This window comes from Enhydra lutris, unplaced genomic scaffold, assembly GCF_002288905.1.
Source record: "Enhydra lutris kenyoni isolate GAN:26980312 unplaced genomic scaffold, ASM228890v2 scaffoldscaffold45, whole genome shotgun sequence".
Lineage (NCBI taxonomy): Eukaryota > Metazoa > Chordata > Mammalia > Carnivora > Mustelidae > Enhydra > Enhydra lutris.
The window spans coordinates 13,088,206-13,103,929 of NW_019154129.1; the positions used below are offsets into that span (position 1 = coordinate 13,088,206).

At 52.1% G+C, this 15,724-nt stretch overlaps 1 protein-coding gene across 1 annotated transcript in view; it reads right to left on the reverse strand.

Moving 5' to 3' along the window:
- Window positions 1-15,489, reverse strand: part of LOC111156153 (N(alpha)-acetyltransferase 60, NatF catalytic subunit) — a 24,258-nt gene extending 8,769 nt beyond the window's left edge. Inside the window, exon 1 of the mRNA XM_022516844.1 lies at window positions 15,369-15,489. The gene's annotated coding sequence lies outside the window, so the exon portion shown is untranslated. The remainder of the gene's footprint in view (window positions 1-15,368) is intronic.
- Between the last annotated feature and the right edge of the window lie 235 nt (window positions 15,490-15,724).

Sequence of the window (15,724 nt, forward strand, 5' to 3'; positions counted from 1 at the left end):
CGAGCCCCACATCGGGCTCTCTGCTCCACAGGGAGCCTGCTTCCTCCTCTCTCTGTCTGCCTCTCTGCCTACTACTTGTGATCTCTGTCTGTCAAATAAATAAAATCTTAAAAAAAAAATAAAGACTATTTAAAAAAAAATAAATGGCTCAAAAGAATCCAACTACTTCAGAAGCAAACAGGACACAATGCTATTCACACAATGCATGAACTTAGTGCCCACACACTCAACTTCTCTGCATGTTCAAACTTTTTCATAACAAATGTTGCTAGTGGCGGGACCCTGGAGAGGCTGGTCGTCACCTACCAACCTGAGTTTACTCTAGAAACCGGTTCTCTGAGTGTGCACCGACAGAGTCCTGGCAATGCCCGTGTGGAGGCCAAGAAAAACAAGGCTATACCCACCTCGAGTCTAGCCCAATTTCCAGAGACAAATAACCCAGTTTCTTATGCCCTAATGTCATCCTCCCCTCCATAAACAAAACTGAAGGAGGCTGAGGTAGAAGGAAAAGTAAATAAAGTTAAATTTCCTCTAAACCCAAATCCTCACTAACAAGGACGCTTGATAGCAAGAATCTGACATTCCACCAGGAAACTCCCAATTGTCTTCATGCTAGTGCCTCATTAAAGGGAAAAACGGCCTTGGCTTGATAGTAACCAGGCCTTCAATATCCTGACATATACAGCAGCATTCCCTCTGGCCGGCGTGCTGCCCATCACACTGGTACTTCTTTATCTTCTAACTGCCAGGCAGTAAAACGAAGCCTGCGCCCACTCTTCCCACACAAAAGCTAGACGTGCCCATGACAGAAGCAAAGCGACAGAACTGCAGCTAATAATCTGGCCCCCAGACTACGGGAGACATCCTGCTCCGGTGAGCAACCCTAAGTGTTCATCTGGCGCCTGTTTTCAAATAAAATAAATAAATAAATAAATAAATAATATCTGTCTGATAGCCCTTCTGAACACCCCCTTTGTCCTCACCCACCGCTGAGTCCACCCCTACTCTGCTTTTAAAAACTCTGACTGTAATCTGGCTTGGGGTCCAAGTCCCTACTCTGCTGTGTCGGGTATACTTGGGCCCAAGCTTAAGCTTGTCAAATAAAGCCTCGTGTGACTGCATCGGTGCTTGGCTCTTTGGTGGTCTCTCGGATGTGAAAAATCGGGCATAACACCCAAAGGTCTAGGGGCCCCGATGCTCAGTCCTGACCACTCAACCAGCCCAAGTTAAGTGCCTGGACAAGCCTTCAAGGTCACCCGCACTGACTGCCCTGGCATCGTTAGTGCCCGGTTCCTGTGAGACCGCAGGTGTTTCCGGGAGGGTCCCCAGGAAGGACGTGTCCTAATGTGCCAGCTGCCAGGGGCTGAAATCCACCCGAGGCTTGACTGCTGGGATTGGGAGGGGGAGCAGCTGCTCAGCCTCTAAGCCCTGGACACGACCCCAGCAAGGCTCTACTCAGCAAGAGGCTTCCTGCGAGGGCTGGCTGGGCGGGCGGCCCCCCCGACCATGTGCTGTCGAGCAGTCGGGCCAAGGGCCAGCCGAGGGCAGGAGGAGGTAGATGCACTGCAGGAGCTCCGTGGCTCTGAGGCCACATTGGGTTCTGTCTTTCCAGCACAAGCCAAACTCCCAGGGGTGGGGACCATGCCGCCCTGCCACGTCCCCGTACAGAGCACCGGCTCAACAGCTGAAACAAGTGGGGACCTGCCTCCTCCCCCTCCCTCCATGTTTTCAGCCAAGTGCACTGCCTGTGTGGGGTCTCCATGGCGTGGACCCCTCCTGTGGCCCTCCCCACAGCGCGAGGTGCCCTACCCCATGGCTCTCGGGAGATAGAACTGGATGTTCATCAGGACAAGGTTTGTTCAGCTGCTTCCGACCTGGTGGCCCCCAAAGGTCCAGGCTCAGCCAGCTGCTGGGGCACCACCTCCACTTAGAAAGGAGCCCTCTGGACACCGATCACTGAAAGGGGATGGAGCTGGGCTCTGGATACAGGATCTGGCTGGAACCCCTGGAAGCCAGGCTGACCCAGGCAAAAGCCTCTTTCTGGACAGGGCGGAGGCAGCCAGCGGCGTTGACAAAACAAGGGACACGGCCATCACAAAAGCTGAAGGGAGAGGCCTGCGGGCATCGGGCATCCGCAGCTGCTGGACTGTATTTGTCTGAGTTCTTAGTTCCAAACACAAAACAAAACGGAAACACCAACCAAACCATAGAAACTATCCTCCGTCTAGGCAAATCTCATCAGCCCATGTCGCTTTTCTTTCTTCTTTCTTGAGATGCACCTTCAAAAACAAAACCCTGTTGGGTCAACAACAGCTCCGCTATTTGGTTCCTGAACAGCTGGGCCATTCCAGGGCTCAGCATCCCCATCTGTGGCTGCCCACTCCAGCCCACATCCCTGCTGGTATCCAGGACGCGGCCTGTGGCCCAGAACATTCTGGTGTGACCTTAAGGGACCTCATGACTCTCAAGGGGCCAGCCACCTCCTGGGAAATGGGACCAAAACTGGCGAGTCCTGAATTTTAGGAGTCATCTCTGTCCAAAATATATCATAGTGGTCACTGGAAAGGATGTGGTTCCCCAGTCATCCAGGGCAAAGGGCTGTTTTGTCCCAGAGAACTTTAGTGTATGGGTTAGAGGGGCTCACGCACCAAGAGCAGGATGGACCCTGGCACTTCGCATTCAGGTACAAAGTGCCGCTCCCCTGGAGGTTTCTGCACAACGCCCAAAGCTAGGGTAACCCTCCCTTCTGCCACACAAGGGATGGGTTCAGACACCGAGCCTGGCCTTATCTCTGGCTCACCCTTCACAGCCAGTCTCTGAGTCCCCTCTAAAATAGAGATAGTCGGGCCCCACAGGGCAGGGCCGAGGCTGGCACCAGCTGCAGATGGCAGAGGGCTGGGAACTGAAGGGGAAGTGCCCATTAGTGTGGGCTGCTGGTGCCCGCCCACTGGTGACCAGCACGGTCTGGCCAGTCCAGGGATATTTCCTTGACCTTTAACATTGATGTCCTAAGTATCTTAGCTCTGACTCCTAACAGGTGGTTCTCAGCTGCTGGTTCAGTGTTGGAGGCACCAAACCAGTTCAGTCTCACTTAAACTGGAAGGAGGCCCTATCCCCAACCCCCTCAGCCAAGTTCTGAATCCACACAGTTTACCTCTGACACCTTATTCTTATTTTTTTTTAAATATTTTATTTATTTTAGAGAGATCGAGTGCACAAGCAGGGGGAGGGGAAAAGGGAGAGTGAGAAGCAGGCTCCCTGTTGAGCAGAGAGCCCTATATGGGACTTGGTCCCAAGACCCAGAGATCATGACCTCAGTCAAAGGCAGATGCTTAACTGACTGAGCCACTCAGGTGCCCCCCCGATCTTTTAAAAAAGATTTTATTTATTTGAGAGAGAGAGAGAGAGAGAGAGAGAGAGAGAGATGACTCTGATACTTTAAAAAACAGTTCTCTGGCACAACATACACACAAAAAAATTACTAAAATCAACAACCAATGGCTTCGTTTATCTTCTCAGATACGAGAACAGCACTGTGCTTGTGTGGAAAACGTCCGTACTCTTGAAGAGATGTACACTGGATATGTAGAGACGAAATGACAGAACCTCCTGTAACTTCATTTAGTTGGAGCAAAAATGCCTGAATGTTAATAACTGTCAAGTGGGATGAAAGGTATGCCAAATGGGTGTTTGAAAGTGTTCCTGGGGCGCCCAGGTGGCTCTTTCTAAGCGTTTGCCTTTGGCTCAGGCCATCATCCCACAGTCCTGGGATGGAGTTCCCCATCGGGCTCCCTGCGCAGCGTGGAGTCTGCTTCTCTCTCCGCCCCTCTGCCAGCTTGTGCGCGCTCTCTCTCTCTCACAAATAAATAAAACCTTTAAAAAAAAAGTGCATTTCTCTCTAAAAAAAAAAAGTTCCCAATTAAAAACCAACCAATCAACCACCCACCAAACTTTCCCACAGAGGCTGAGTTTGGGAGAGAGAGGGCAGGCTGGCCAGGTGACTGATGTAAACGACGCTGGCATCCTGCACCCCGAGCTCTGGGAAGCAGTGCCACCCACTGGGGCAGCCACGCCAGCCTCCGCCCACCTCTGCCCTGGAAGAGTGAGCTCTCGGCAAACTGCGGCTGGTTGGAGGACCTGCACTCTGGATCCCAGGGGCTCTTAGGCGCCTAGTTCAGAGGGTTATGGGTTCAGGAAACACTGCTCAGGACCGAAGTTAATCAAACGTCAAACTCCACTGATGCTTTAAGGAGCAACGGGACACAGGGCACTGTTTTAGGAGCCGGCCTGAAGCTGCCCGAGATGCTAACTCCCAACCACAGGGCCAGCTGAGGGCAACGCCCTCCCCACGCCCCTCCCCTTCAGGGCCCAGAAAACGGGGACATGCAGAAAGTCCCTGCTGAAACCTGGAGCTCCTGGGTCGAAGTCCACAACCCTACATCATCAAAGGCCAAGCCCTGCCCCTCAGTGCAGTGTTTCCAGAGAAGGTTCCGGGGACAAGGGTCCTGAACTCCCTGTTGCAACGGTCTTCAGGGAAAACCCTGGTGGACAAGCCCAGACACATCACCACCTGCCAATCCAAGTAGCCAAACAGGACGATCTCCAAAAATCCTCAACAGTCCAGCAAGCACACCATCCCGCTTCCGCACTGGGCAAGAGTGGGAGTCCACGACGGACTGTCAGCGATGACCGAATCAATGAACTGCGGGGCACACTCAAACTACACCTGCCACCACGTGGATGAACGCTGAAAATGAGACGCTGGGCGACAGAAGTCAGACTCAAAAGGCCACGTATCTTATGATTCTAGTTACATGAAATGTCCAGAGCCGGCAAATCCGGCCAGACAGTAAGCGAGTGCTTGCTGGAGACAGCAGACTGGGGGGGGTGGAGGGGTAGTGGCTACGGATGTGGGGTTTCTTTGGAGAGCGGTAGAAATGTCCTGAAACCGCATGTGGCGACGGGTGCACAGCTCTGTGAATACAGCAGGAGTGCTGAGAGAACGGTGCACTCCGAGGTGCACTCCGCATGGGTGAGTCGCACAGCCTGTGAGCCTGTGGATCACAGCTCATTAAAGCTGTTAAAAACAAAACAAAACAAATCCTGAGAGTGAATGTTTCTTTGGTGAACAAATGGATGAAAAAAAATTACTTCTGAAGACAGTCACAGTAGATTCCAGAAAGAACCAGAAGGTTTGTAGCCTGCGAAGTAATTGCAGAGACCCACGCTGGTGCCCATGGGAGGCTAGCCTGGACCCTGCCACCTGGGGTGTGGGGCGTGTGTGTGTGTGTTTGTGTGTGTGCAAGCACGCACATGCACCTGTGCCCCCCAACAGGGCCGGGGCGCGGGAGCCCTAGGAAGACAAGGCTGAAGATCAGAGAGCTTGGCAGGTGACTCAGAGATGAGGAACCACCAGCCCACCAAGGCCCACCTGGTAGTTTAGTCCAGATTTGGATCAATTTTAATTACTTCATACTCAAAGGAAAAAAAATCTGTCACACTGCGTGAGAAGTGATCAGAGGAAGTTATCAATTCTTAGCCAAGAATGTCTGTGCTGTCTATGAGTCTTCACAGGGTAGCAACTGAAAATGCCTTTGAGAAAGTAAAGATCACGCTCAGACTCCCCCCCAACCCCAGCTGAGAAATCAACACAAACCGCAAATCACCAGAGGAATCTGAAATCAGCCTGCGGCCCCAGGATTTGACTGGTGCCAGGAAACTCCATGTCCTCCTCTTTCCAGGAACGGCTCTCCAGACTGCTCATCTGCTGTGAGACGGGCTCAAGCCAGCTCGAGAAATGGGGTGCCACGACTGTCTGCCCTCGCTCTCGGCAGAGCTGCAGAGCCCCACCGGCTGTGCCCCTCCGCGCTCCCGCTCAACGGCCCACGCGATCCGAGCTCCCGCGGAAAAGCGCGGCAGGACAGGACGCCGCGGACGCGCGCTCAGCAGACCCGCCAGCACCAGGCACAGAACGAGTACGGGCACCCGGCAACATTAGCCAGCAGTCAGGGTCCGGACGGTCACAGGCCGGCCCCGGGCATCCGAGGAGCCAGGGAGCGAGGGCTGGGCGTGGAGCACGTCCTGAGGGGACGGGATGTTCTCTGTGTAGACAGTGGTGGTGGTTACACACACAGATGGTTAAAACTCACTAGGTGCATTCTGTCGTATGTATACTAAACTTCAATGAAGCTGATTTTAAAAGTTTTTAAAAACCCTGTATGTTGAGCCTGATAGCAAAAGGAGACCTATAATAAATGAGCATCTCATCCAAGAGTCATAAATTTTTCCCTAGTATCCTTGGGACAGGCTCTTGACCAAAGGGACAGGATTTGTTCCCTATCTCATGTTCAAGTAAACACTGGGCTCCCAGATGCACCGCTGTTTGTGGAATCTCACATCCCTATTAAATGGGCTTCCATGGTTTCAAAAGCCTTGGTTTAAAAATAGAAACAAGTCACTTTTAACTAAGGGGGAAATGCAGAATTTATAGTGTGAGTCTGTCCCAGCCCAACTGACAGCAGGCAGAGAAAGGAAAGGAAGGCAGGGAAAGGGAGAACCTGGTGTGGGTCCCACAGGAAACACTGGCGTCAGAGACCAAGTTTACAGAGAGGGTGGCAGGGCATGTGAGATGCTGGTGTGGCGGATGGTTCACAGACAGGGAGCAGGCCAGGGGACCCACCTCTGGTACATGTAGGAATCCCCCACTTACCATCTAGAACCTTCCACCATGTGCCAGTCTCCTATGGCTACGGGCTACTCTTACGGCTGACGGGACAAGAATCCTGATGATTCACTAGAGAGGAGCGGCCAGCGGGTGAAGCCAGAGCACAGCCGCACCCCCATCCTGGCCTCCATTCCGAGCCCTTGGGTGCTAGCACTGGAGCTTCAGACATGCAAGCCACCTCTCGGGATATTTCCCTACGAAGACACAGACTCAACTACAATAAGACAGCAGGGGCACGTTGTACAGGGAACCCAAAGTTCGCTTAGACTTTGAAGTTAAAACATGAAGCTGCAAAGGTTCATGCTACTCTGAGAATTCTTGCCTGGGTTTCCTGGGTCTGCATCCTGCCCTTGGCCTCTGAGGGGGCGGGGTGGTTGAGAGAAGTAATTCAAGGAGGGACAGAAACCACATTCTCCAAGATCCAAATGAAGGGCTGTCTGCTCACCGGCTCTACCCTTTCTCCTTCCCCAGCCTCATCCTCAGGAGGCTGTCTGCAAACCTCTTCTTTCTGTGCTGAAATGACGCCCTATCCCTGTACGAAAGGCCACTTTTCCCTGAGAATTTCCAGGTGGCGGGAAGGGCTGATGTCTGGACACCTGGGCACTGTCTCCACATGCTCAGCCAGAGGGACAGAGTGAAATGGAGGAAAAGCCACCAAGATGTCCCCAGTATGCACAGGAACACTTTTCATCTCCCCTCCACTGCTAAGTGCTGGGGATTCAGAATCCGGGGGCTGAGAATGGATCATTCCACTTCCTGGAGGGGTTTCCCGGCACTGTCATGAGGCCCACAGGGCCCTCCACTCCCACCCCAAAGGAGGCTGGAACAACCCTATTCCTGGGCCCCCCCACTTTGAGCCCTGACACCCCAGGTCCATAGGGCCTCTTCCTTCTTCAAAGACACTGCTTCTTGGTCTCATACAAGCCACATGCAAATTTTAAAAAGCACCCCCTCCTCTTAATGTCTTGGGAGGTGCTCTGGCCTCTACTCTTGCCCTCATCAGACATCCGGTATTCAGGCCTGCCATGACCACAGTGCACACTCTATCACTCCTAGAACCTTCCCTTCCTTTTCTTCTTTCACTTGCACTGGTTCAAAGGGTCCTTTCTCCCAGCCGAGGTAAGCCACCCTCCACTTAGGCTATGGGTGCTAAGTCCTCCCTGTGCTCTCAGACCCTACCAGGATGCTGGGGTCACTGTGACCACTGAGACATCGGTCCTGTATATGCTTCTGCTTTATTCTGTCGCTGAGAAGATGAAACGAGATGGCCTCTTCCAAACAGCCCAGCCCCACAGCTCCTCCTGCCCACACACCCGCTCTGGGTACTGTGCACCCCCTCTCTCGGACACGCCTTCCCGCCACCTGTTCCCCTTCCACACCACTACCTGCAGCGCCCCATGTGCTGCCACCTTCCTGCTCCATCCGCTGTGCCTGTCGTCGGCCCCGCATCTGCTCCAGCACACCCACGACAAAGCACCAACAGCTTCCCCGCCTCGGAAGCCAGCAGCCTCCGTCAGGACTGCCCTCCCCAACCCTCTGACGCTCACAACTGAGTCCGTCCCTTTCTCGAAGCCTGAGCTCCCTTCACCCACAATGAAGGACCACCCTGGTCTTTCCCCGAACACCAGGCTTCTTCTCAGGTGAGGCCCAAGGGAAGATGAGCACACGCTCACCCACGGCCCGAGAACCAGACCCAGGGATCTCGGGAATGTGCAATTCTGCAGACGTCAGGCTGATCTGCTTGGAAAATGCAACAGTAATGAGCTCTAAGCTCTTGCCTTTAGGACGGACGAGGGACAAAAGGAAAACTAAGCCAGGGATGGGGACAGAAGCCTGCCTTGCACAGCAGTAAAATGGGCTGCAGGCCTCGAAGGAGACTGAGGGACACAGGGAGCCCTCTTCATAGCTCAGCTGTGCAAACAGGCAGCTGCTCATGGGGGAGCGAGCGTCTCCACAGCAGCCTGGGCTCCTTCTGAAACTTCAGTGTAGGAGCAACATGAATAATTCACAAGATGACAAGAAACAAGCACCCCACACTCTGGCTCCAAACAGCCTTCCTCTTTAAACCTACCTCACCGTGCTCTGAGGGGAGCCTGTAATTCTTACAGACGCTTCTCTTCAAACACGAATTGACAGGAGCGCCTGGGTGGCTCGGTGGGATAAGCCTCTGCCTTCAGCTCGGGTCGTGATCTCAGGGTCCTGGGATCGAGCCCACATCGGGCTCTCTGAACAGCGGGGAGCCTGCTTCCCCACCCCCCAATCTGCCTGCCTCTCTGCCTACTTGTGATCTCTATCAAATTTAAAAAAAAAGATCAAACACAAATTGATCATACTGGAGGATTCCGTTTGTAGGACATTCTAAAACTGGCTAAAGGAATCAAAAGTGACAGAAATCAGAAAGTAGATGCAGTAAGGGTCACTGAGAAGGGGCAGAAGGCAACTTGCCAGGGCGATGGTGATATGCTATGTCTCCTTCAATGGTCGTCACACATATGGTTCTGCTTCAGATCTGAGCAGGTGGCCGCATGGTAAACACCAGTCAGGTGCCAAGTTTTCTGCCAGGGGCCGGTGAACTTGGGGTGCCTGCACTTAACAGTTGGGCCTTCCTTCAGATTCTTGAGGGTGAGAAGGCAAAGACAAAGGCCTCCGTGCAGCACAAGGAGGACATCTAGCATTTTGGAGCTCTGACCTTAAGCTTTACATTGTGCCTCAAGATGACACAGATCTCATTTTGTTTTAAATTTATTTTTCTATTTTGTTTTGCTGCACATCCTAGGTAAAATGACCAGATGCAGAGGGCATACGCGGAGACCACTGCGCACGTGTGCCACCTGCAAACCCGATGCTCCCTGGGAAGGCATCTGCACTCAACGCTGCTCAGCACAGTTGGGACAGATTCCCTGGTTGTTCTCAGGACCCGCATCACAGCACTGGAGCCAGCGAATTTCCACACAGACAAAGGCCTGGATTGTGGGCAGGCTGCCTAAGGCCTCTTTGCCTTTTGTGGCCTTACTTGGCCAGTGTCAGAAGGAGAGCCTAGGTCTGGGGTAAGACAAGGACGAAGAGGAAGATTGGACAAGAATATGAGCTGGGAGAAAAAGGGGACACTGGAACCAGGGGCCAGAGACATGGAGCCACGAGCAGATACCATGGTACCCCTTGCTGGAAAGTTCCAGACACGTCTCATCTTCCCAGAATAGAACATGAGGGTGCAGAGGAGCTTCCAGTGCCAGCTCAAATGCTGGCACCGAAAGACAGAGCAAGGGCGTGGAGCCCACAGGGCGCATGCGGGACGGCCTGGCGCGGGGAGGAAGCGCACCTGCCCCTCCGCTTCTTAAGCTGGGGTCTTGGTTGGAGGCCACCTGACGAGGAGCACCCAGAATACAGCGCCCAGTTCAGATCCAGGGAGAGGTCAACTAGCTCGCTTTAACGACACAACCACCTACAAGTTGCCAGATTTTTAGGGGCTGGGAATAAAAACATATGTAATAATCTGCAGTCCTGACCACCAGCCAAGACTGGACCTTGTCTAGGGCTCAAACCCAGCCAGGAGTGTGTTCTCCCACACAGAACTCCAGTGGCCGGAACAGCCCTCAGCCCTGCTGGGGACAGTGGGTAACAGGGACCAGGCAGCTCCTCACTTTCAAAGTAAAAAGAACAGCAATAGGGGAGTTGGGTTTCAGAGACTGCTCCCCACCCCCCCCACGCTCCCCCGCTGCCCCCCAGCAGGCCAGGCCTCCTGCCTTTCTTCCACGTTTCCAGCTGGGTTTTTAATCTCCACTTCTCTGGCTTTGCACTTAAGATCCTTCAGAATCAAAGAGATGTTAATTATGAAATTGGGTCAAATTTGGTATAAATTAACACTTGATCATGAGGCTAACTTAATATTTTTAAAAACTAATTTAACCTCCTGTCAGCATTTGCCTCCGGAATTACAGCAGGTGTCTGTGTTCAACACTCATTTCTGTATTATTTGAGCTTATTATTTTTTTTTTTTAAAGTGAGCTCGAGTTGTTTTTGTTCTCAGGAAAAAAAAAAAGACTTTCAGGTGGTATGAGCAAATCACGAATGCATTTTTATGAGAATTATCTCATGGGCTGTTTTTAATTAGCAACAACTTGGAAGTTTTACAGTGTCTCTTCAACTTATAAGTAGAACGATTACCCATTCTGCCCCAAAATAGTATCTCATAGTGCTAACTTTCCAATCCCAGACCCCTGGGATAGTGTGGCATTTTGTGCACGGATACCAGAAACAGATGCTCAAAGTTGTAATGAAGCAAAATGGAGGTAGTTGTGGTTAAGGAAGCTAAACAGACTTGTAAACATATTGTAAAGGGCTCCGTGTAATTACTAAACAACTCTTCAAATGGCTTTATAAAAGCCAATTTAAAATATTTACAAGTTTTAAATGACCATTTTAAAAAAGGTTTTACAAAAACATTCCCTGGGCACCTGGCTGGCTCAGGTCTCCATCCGGGTCATGAGTCTTGAACTCCGTGTGGTGAGCTTGAGCCCCATGTGGGGTGCAGAGATTATTTAAAATAAAAGTAAAGCAAGATTAAAAACATTTTCCTTTTCTTGAAGGAGAGAAATGCTCTTGTAAACTTTTTTTTTTTTTTTTACTCTGAACACATGTTCAGAGTAAAATAAGCCACATGCAACGTAAACCAAAACTAAGATTCCCACACTCCCCCAACCCCAGTATAATGACTGCTAGTGTTTCTGGTATTTCCTACGAGAAAATGATTTTGGGGGGCATCTGGGTGGCTCAGTCTGCTAAGTGTCTGCCCTCAGCTCAGGTCATGACCCAGGGTCCTGGGATATAGCCGTGTTGGGCTCCCAGCTGAGCAGAAAGCGGCTTCTCCTCCTCCCGCAGCCCCGCCAGCCCCACTCGTGCTCTCTCTGTCAAATAAATAAATAAAATCTTAATGACTTGTTGTTGTTGTTACATAGAAGACGGCGTGGCTGGTAAGGGGCTGAAGGGTCTTTGGGGTAGTGGGTACACAGTACTCTCACGCCATGACCGTTTGTCGAGTGGCGAACTTTTCTCTGCGGTCACACTTCAATGAAGGTGTTACAAACGGGAGGCCAGAGGAGAAACAAAGTCATCTGAAACTCAAACTGGAAGAGCAGCAACCCTCTGAATCAGCAAGCCCTTCTGAAGAGTTTAAAGAGAGGAGTGGTTTGAGAAAGAAACAAAACTGAAGCAAGTACCCACCAGCACACCCCCAGGAACACTACAGAAAAGGTGTAAACATTACCGCACCAACATAAGAATTCTTCTTCGTACCTCAGGGGCAATTTCCTACAAGCTGTTTTATATAATGAAACTGCTTTCTTCTCGGTCATTTTCAAGATGGGCTCAAATTTCAATGCTTTGCTGCCCAAATAGATCATATTTCAGGAATTCAGGAAATAAAAAAAAGAGGAAAGTGATTTGATTTTTAACAACAGTAACTATTCAACAAGAGATAGAACTGGAAGAATTTTTTATTTAATGCGGTTTGTTAACGATGACAAAATACTTTTCTCTGATGTTCCTACGGAAGCAAAGGGAGCAAAGACTTTCTCAGACAGTTGTCCTGTGTCCCCTTCCACAAGCACCTCCTCTTTGCTTCTTACAACTGTCAATCTGTCTTTAGAAGGTTTTTTCTTGCATTCGTACACAAAATGCCATGCTATTCCAAGGCCATGGGGTAAAAGCTGGCACTAAGAGCCCATTTGGGGGCAAAATGGGTACTCGTTCTCACTATCTAAAGACACATTTAATAATGTCCACACTGTCACATTCATAGGTAGTTCCACCACCTTCCAGGACGTGGGTCCTGCGGGAGCAGGAAGCTGATCTCAGGTGAAGAGATGGGGAGTCTGAGACGCTGACAGGACGAACAAGAGACCAGCCCTCATGTGCTATTCCTCCTTCTCTACCTGACCATCGGGCTCAGTTCAGCGCTGTGGCTGCCTTGGCTGACTGCCGCACGTCTGCTGGCCTCCGCAAAGGGGCACTCAGGCTCCTGGGAGCCTCATTCAACTGTTGACCTGGACCCCAAACCACTTCCTGCAGAAAGCCCTGGCTCCCTGTTCAGACCTCCTTCCTATCATTCCACGAGCACTGAGCAAATGCCTTAGGATTCACAGCAAAATACTAACCTACTCTTCGCTCATTGGGCTTTCCAATGCATGGGTCTCTCACCAGCGGTGGAAGGACTTCTGCTGACTCAGAACTGGCCTGACGGCTGGCTCCTATCAGAGGTCATGCTAAGAAAGAATGACATTTAGGGAAGGAGACCTGATCTTGACATTATCAGAGACACTTACAAATACTTGGTGGAAGAAAAAAATCAGCATCTGAACTTGGCCAGAAAGAGACCCATGAGGTGCAGCCTTATTTGCAGATCAGCATTTACCTGAAAGCAACGCACACAGGCAGACGCAAGACCAGCTTTGACACGGAATCTAGACCTTAAGCTTGCTTGCCGCAAACAAGGAACGGTGATGAGAAACCATGAGGGCTTCGTGGATTCCTTCCAGAAAGAGATGTCGAGGGAAGATAATGGAGATAAAACTTAGACACAGAGGAGCCACGATTTAAGAGAAGACACTGCCTGACAGGCAGCCAGCTCTCTATTCAGGTAGGAGAGCTGTCACCAACACTTGAGAGCCCCAGGCTATTTCAGCACTGCGAAGACATGCGCCAGCCTAAATTCAGAGCTCGCAGGATTCTCCCCTACACTGTGTTACTTGTGGCTGCTGCCGTGTAAGGATGCTGTGTCCATCTGGTCTAAACACACCTCAGGTTGCCAGAAACCAAAATGCTGCTAACAGTACGCGGAGGCTCAGACAGGCCTGGAGATGAGTACCCAGTCAGCAATGACAGTGTCACCCCAGTTCAGGGGTAAGTGTTCTTTATCTCACACATCTCCTAACATCCAGGAATTTTCTTCCATCCCAGACTGAGGCATGCTGCTCCCAAGCAACTTCAAGTCCTATCTGAAGCCTTTGAGTGTGTGTGGATAAAACACAGATGACAAAGTCCTGCAAGTTACAGAGAGGCAAAAGCTACACACGGACCTTTTAAAAACATGCTTGTACTTTCTATTCTGGCCTGTCAACACCACACCATGCCTTGACTTTGTTTTGTACAGGTTTTAACTGTCTTCACAGAATCCCAGCGTGCACTGAGCGTGCAAGCTCAGTGAGATGGAATTGTAGCAAACTGTGGCCCAATGGAGAAGAAGCTCAGGCACACTGCATTCTCCAGGGCCGATCTGCACGCTGATTCCTACAGATATAGAATCTAAAACAGGGTTAAGTGAAGACCTGTGTGCACTGCCATGACTGATCTGTCCACTCGAAAAGATGACCAGGACTTACATTTCAGCCACCCCTGAGTTTCTTCTAGTGTTTATTCCATTCTTCTCCAAACTTAAGGCAATTCAGAGATTTTCATGAGAGACACAGAATTTGTTTTTGTTCCAGCCCCTTTTAATTCAATGATGCTCAAGACTCCCCTCCTTCCTGTCTGCGGGCCGAACCAATAACTTCTCACATCTCTACATCACAAGGTGTCACAGGGATTGTGGTATTTCTGTAGATGACCTGGAATCACCGACCTTTCCTAGATCACTCAATTAATCATTAACTAGATATTTCTGCCTTAAGTCCGCTGGTGACACTTCCGCAATCAGCAATGTCCTCTCCAGTTCTGACACTCCCAATTAACAACCACTCGGGCACCACAGGGAGTGAGTGCGTGGGGCTGCTATCCTTTTCCTTCGGGACAAGTGAGTAACAAAATCTTATGGCTCAGGACTTGACAGAGTGAAACAGATCAATGAAGCTGCCCATGTCCACGTTCATTGCAGAATAACTCCAGGTCCTGGGCTCTGGCACCCGCTGGGCATAAAGGTATGTGTGGTCAGTGGTCCAGAGAAGGCCCACAGCCTCCCTCACGATATTCTCACGGGGACACACCACGAGAGCTACAGGCTCCCCAGGCTCCTTGAGAAGCGCCCGTTCTGGTGGAGGAGGTCAGAGCTCTGGTAGGGTCTACATGGCCAGTCTGCAAACTACCAGAAACGTAAGGAATTCACCTGTCTTTAAAACCAAAAGGTACGGCTGAGGACGAAAGAGTCAGAGACGACGAAGACAGAGCCCCAAGCTTTCAAGGGTTCACAGGAGGGCAACCAAGTCGGCAAATAACTACAATCCGCGCAACAAGTACCAAAGCAAAGGCAGGTCAAGAGAACCGCTGACCTGTGAAAAGGAGAGGCCCTTCCGCAGGAGGGCGACTCGGAGAGAAACGAGGGGCAGTCTGACCTCTGGTCCCAAATTTCCCCCACCAACTCGTCTTGGGGCCTGGCCGGGAGGCGCTCAGGCAAAGGGGGCACAGGGGCGGGAGAAGGTGCGGGAAAGCGCGTCCGTCCTCGCCCGGCGGACGCCCCCCTCAGCATCGGCCGGCGCGAGCTCCGCGACCCCCTCGTCACCCCGCGGACACGTCTGGGCACCCAGAAGCTTGGGTCCCGCCCCGGCCGTCCCGCACCCTTCGGGCCCCCGCCTCCCCGGGCCGGCTCAGGTCCGGGAGGCTCCCCCCTCCCTCACGACCCCAGCCCCACCGCAGGCCGGAGCCGGGGGAACCTCACCTCGGACCGGAGCCGGCGGCAGCGGACGCCGTCGTGGGGCTCAAAGCATCCTGGGGTCGTGGGCTGCCGAAAAGTGGGGCCGCGCGGAGCCCGAAACGAGTTATGTAACCGGCAGGGGCCGCAGCCGGGACGGAGGCGGCGGCCCGCGGCACTTCCGCCTCCCGCTCCGGGAGGGCGGCACAGGCCGGAAGCCCATTGGCCACCGGTCCCCACGTGGGATGCCGCCGCTGCTGCCTGACGCCGCCGCTGCCCGAGGCCGCCGCCGCCATCTTACCACCGGGCAGGCCTCGGATGAGGTCCCGCGGCCGGACGTGGGCGCCCTTCTGAGTGTCCCATACGCAGAGCGGGGGCTTCCG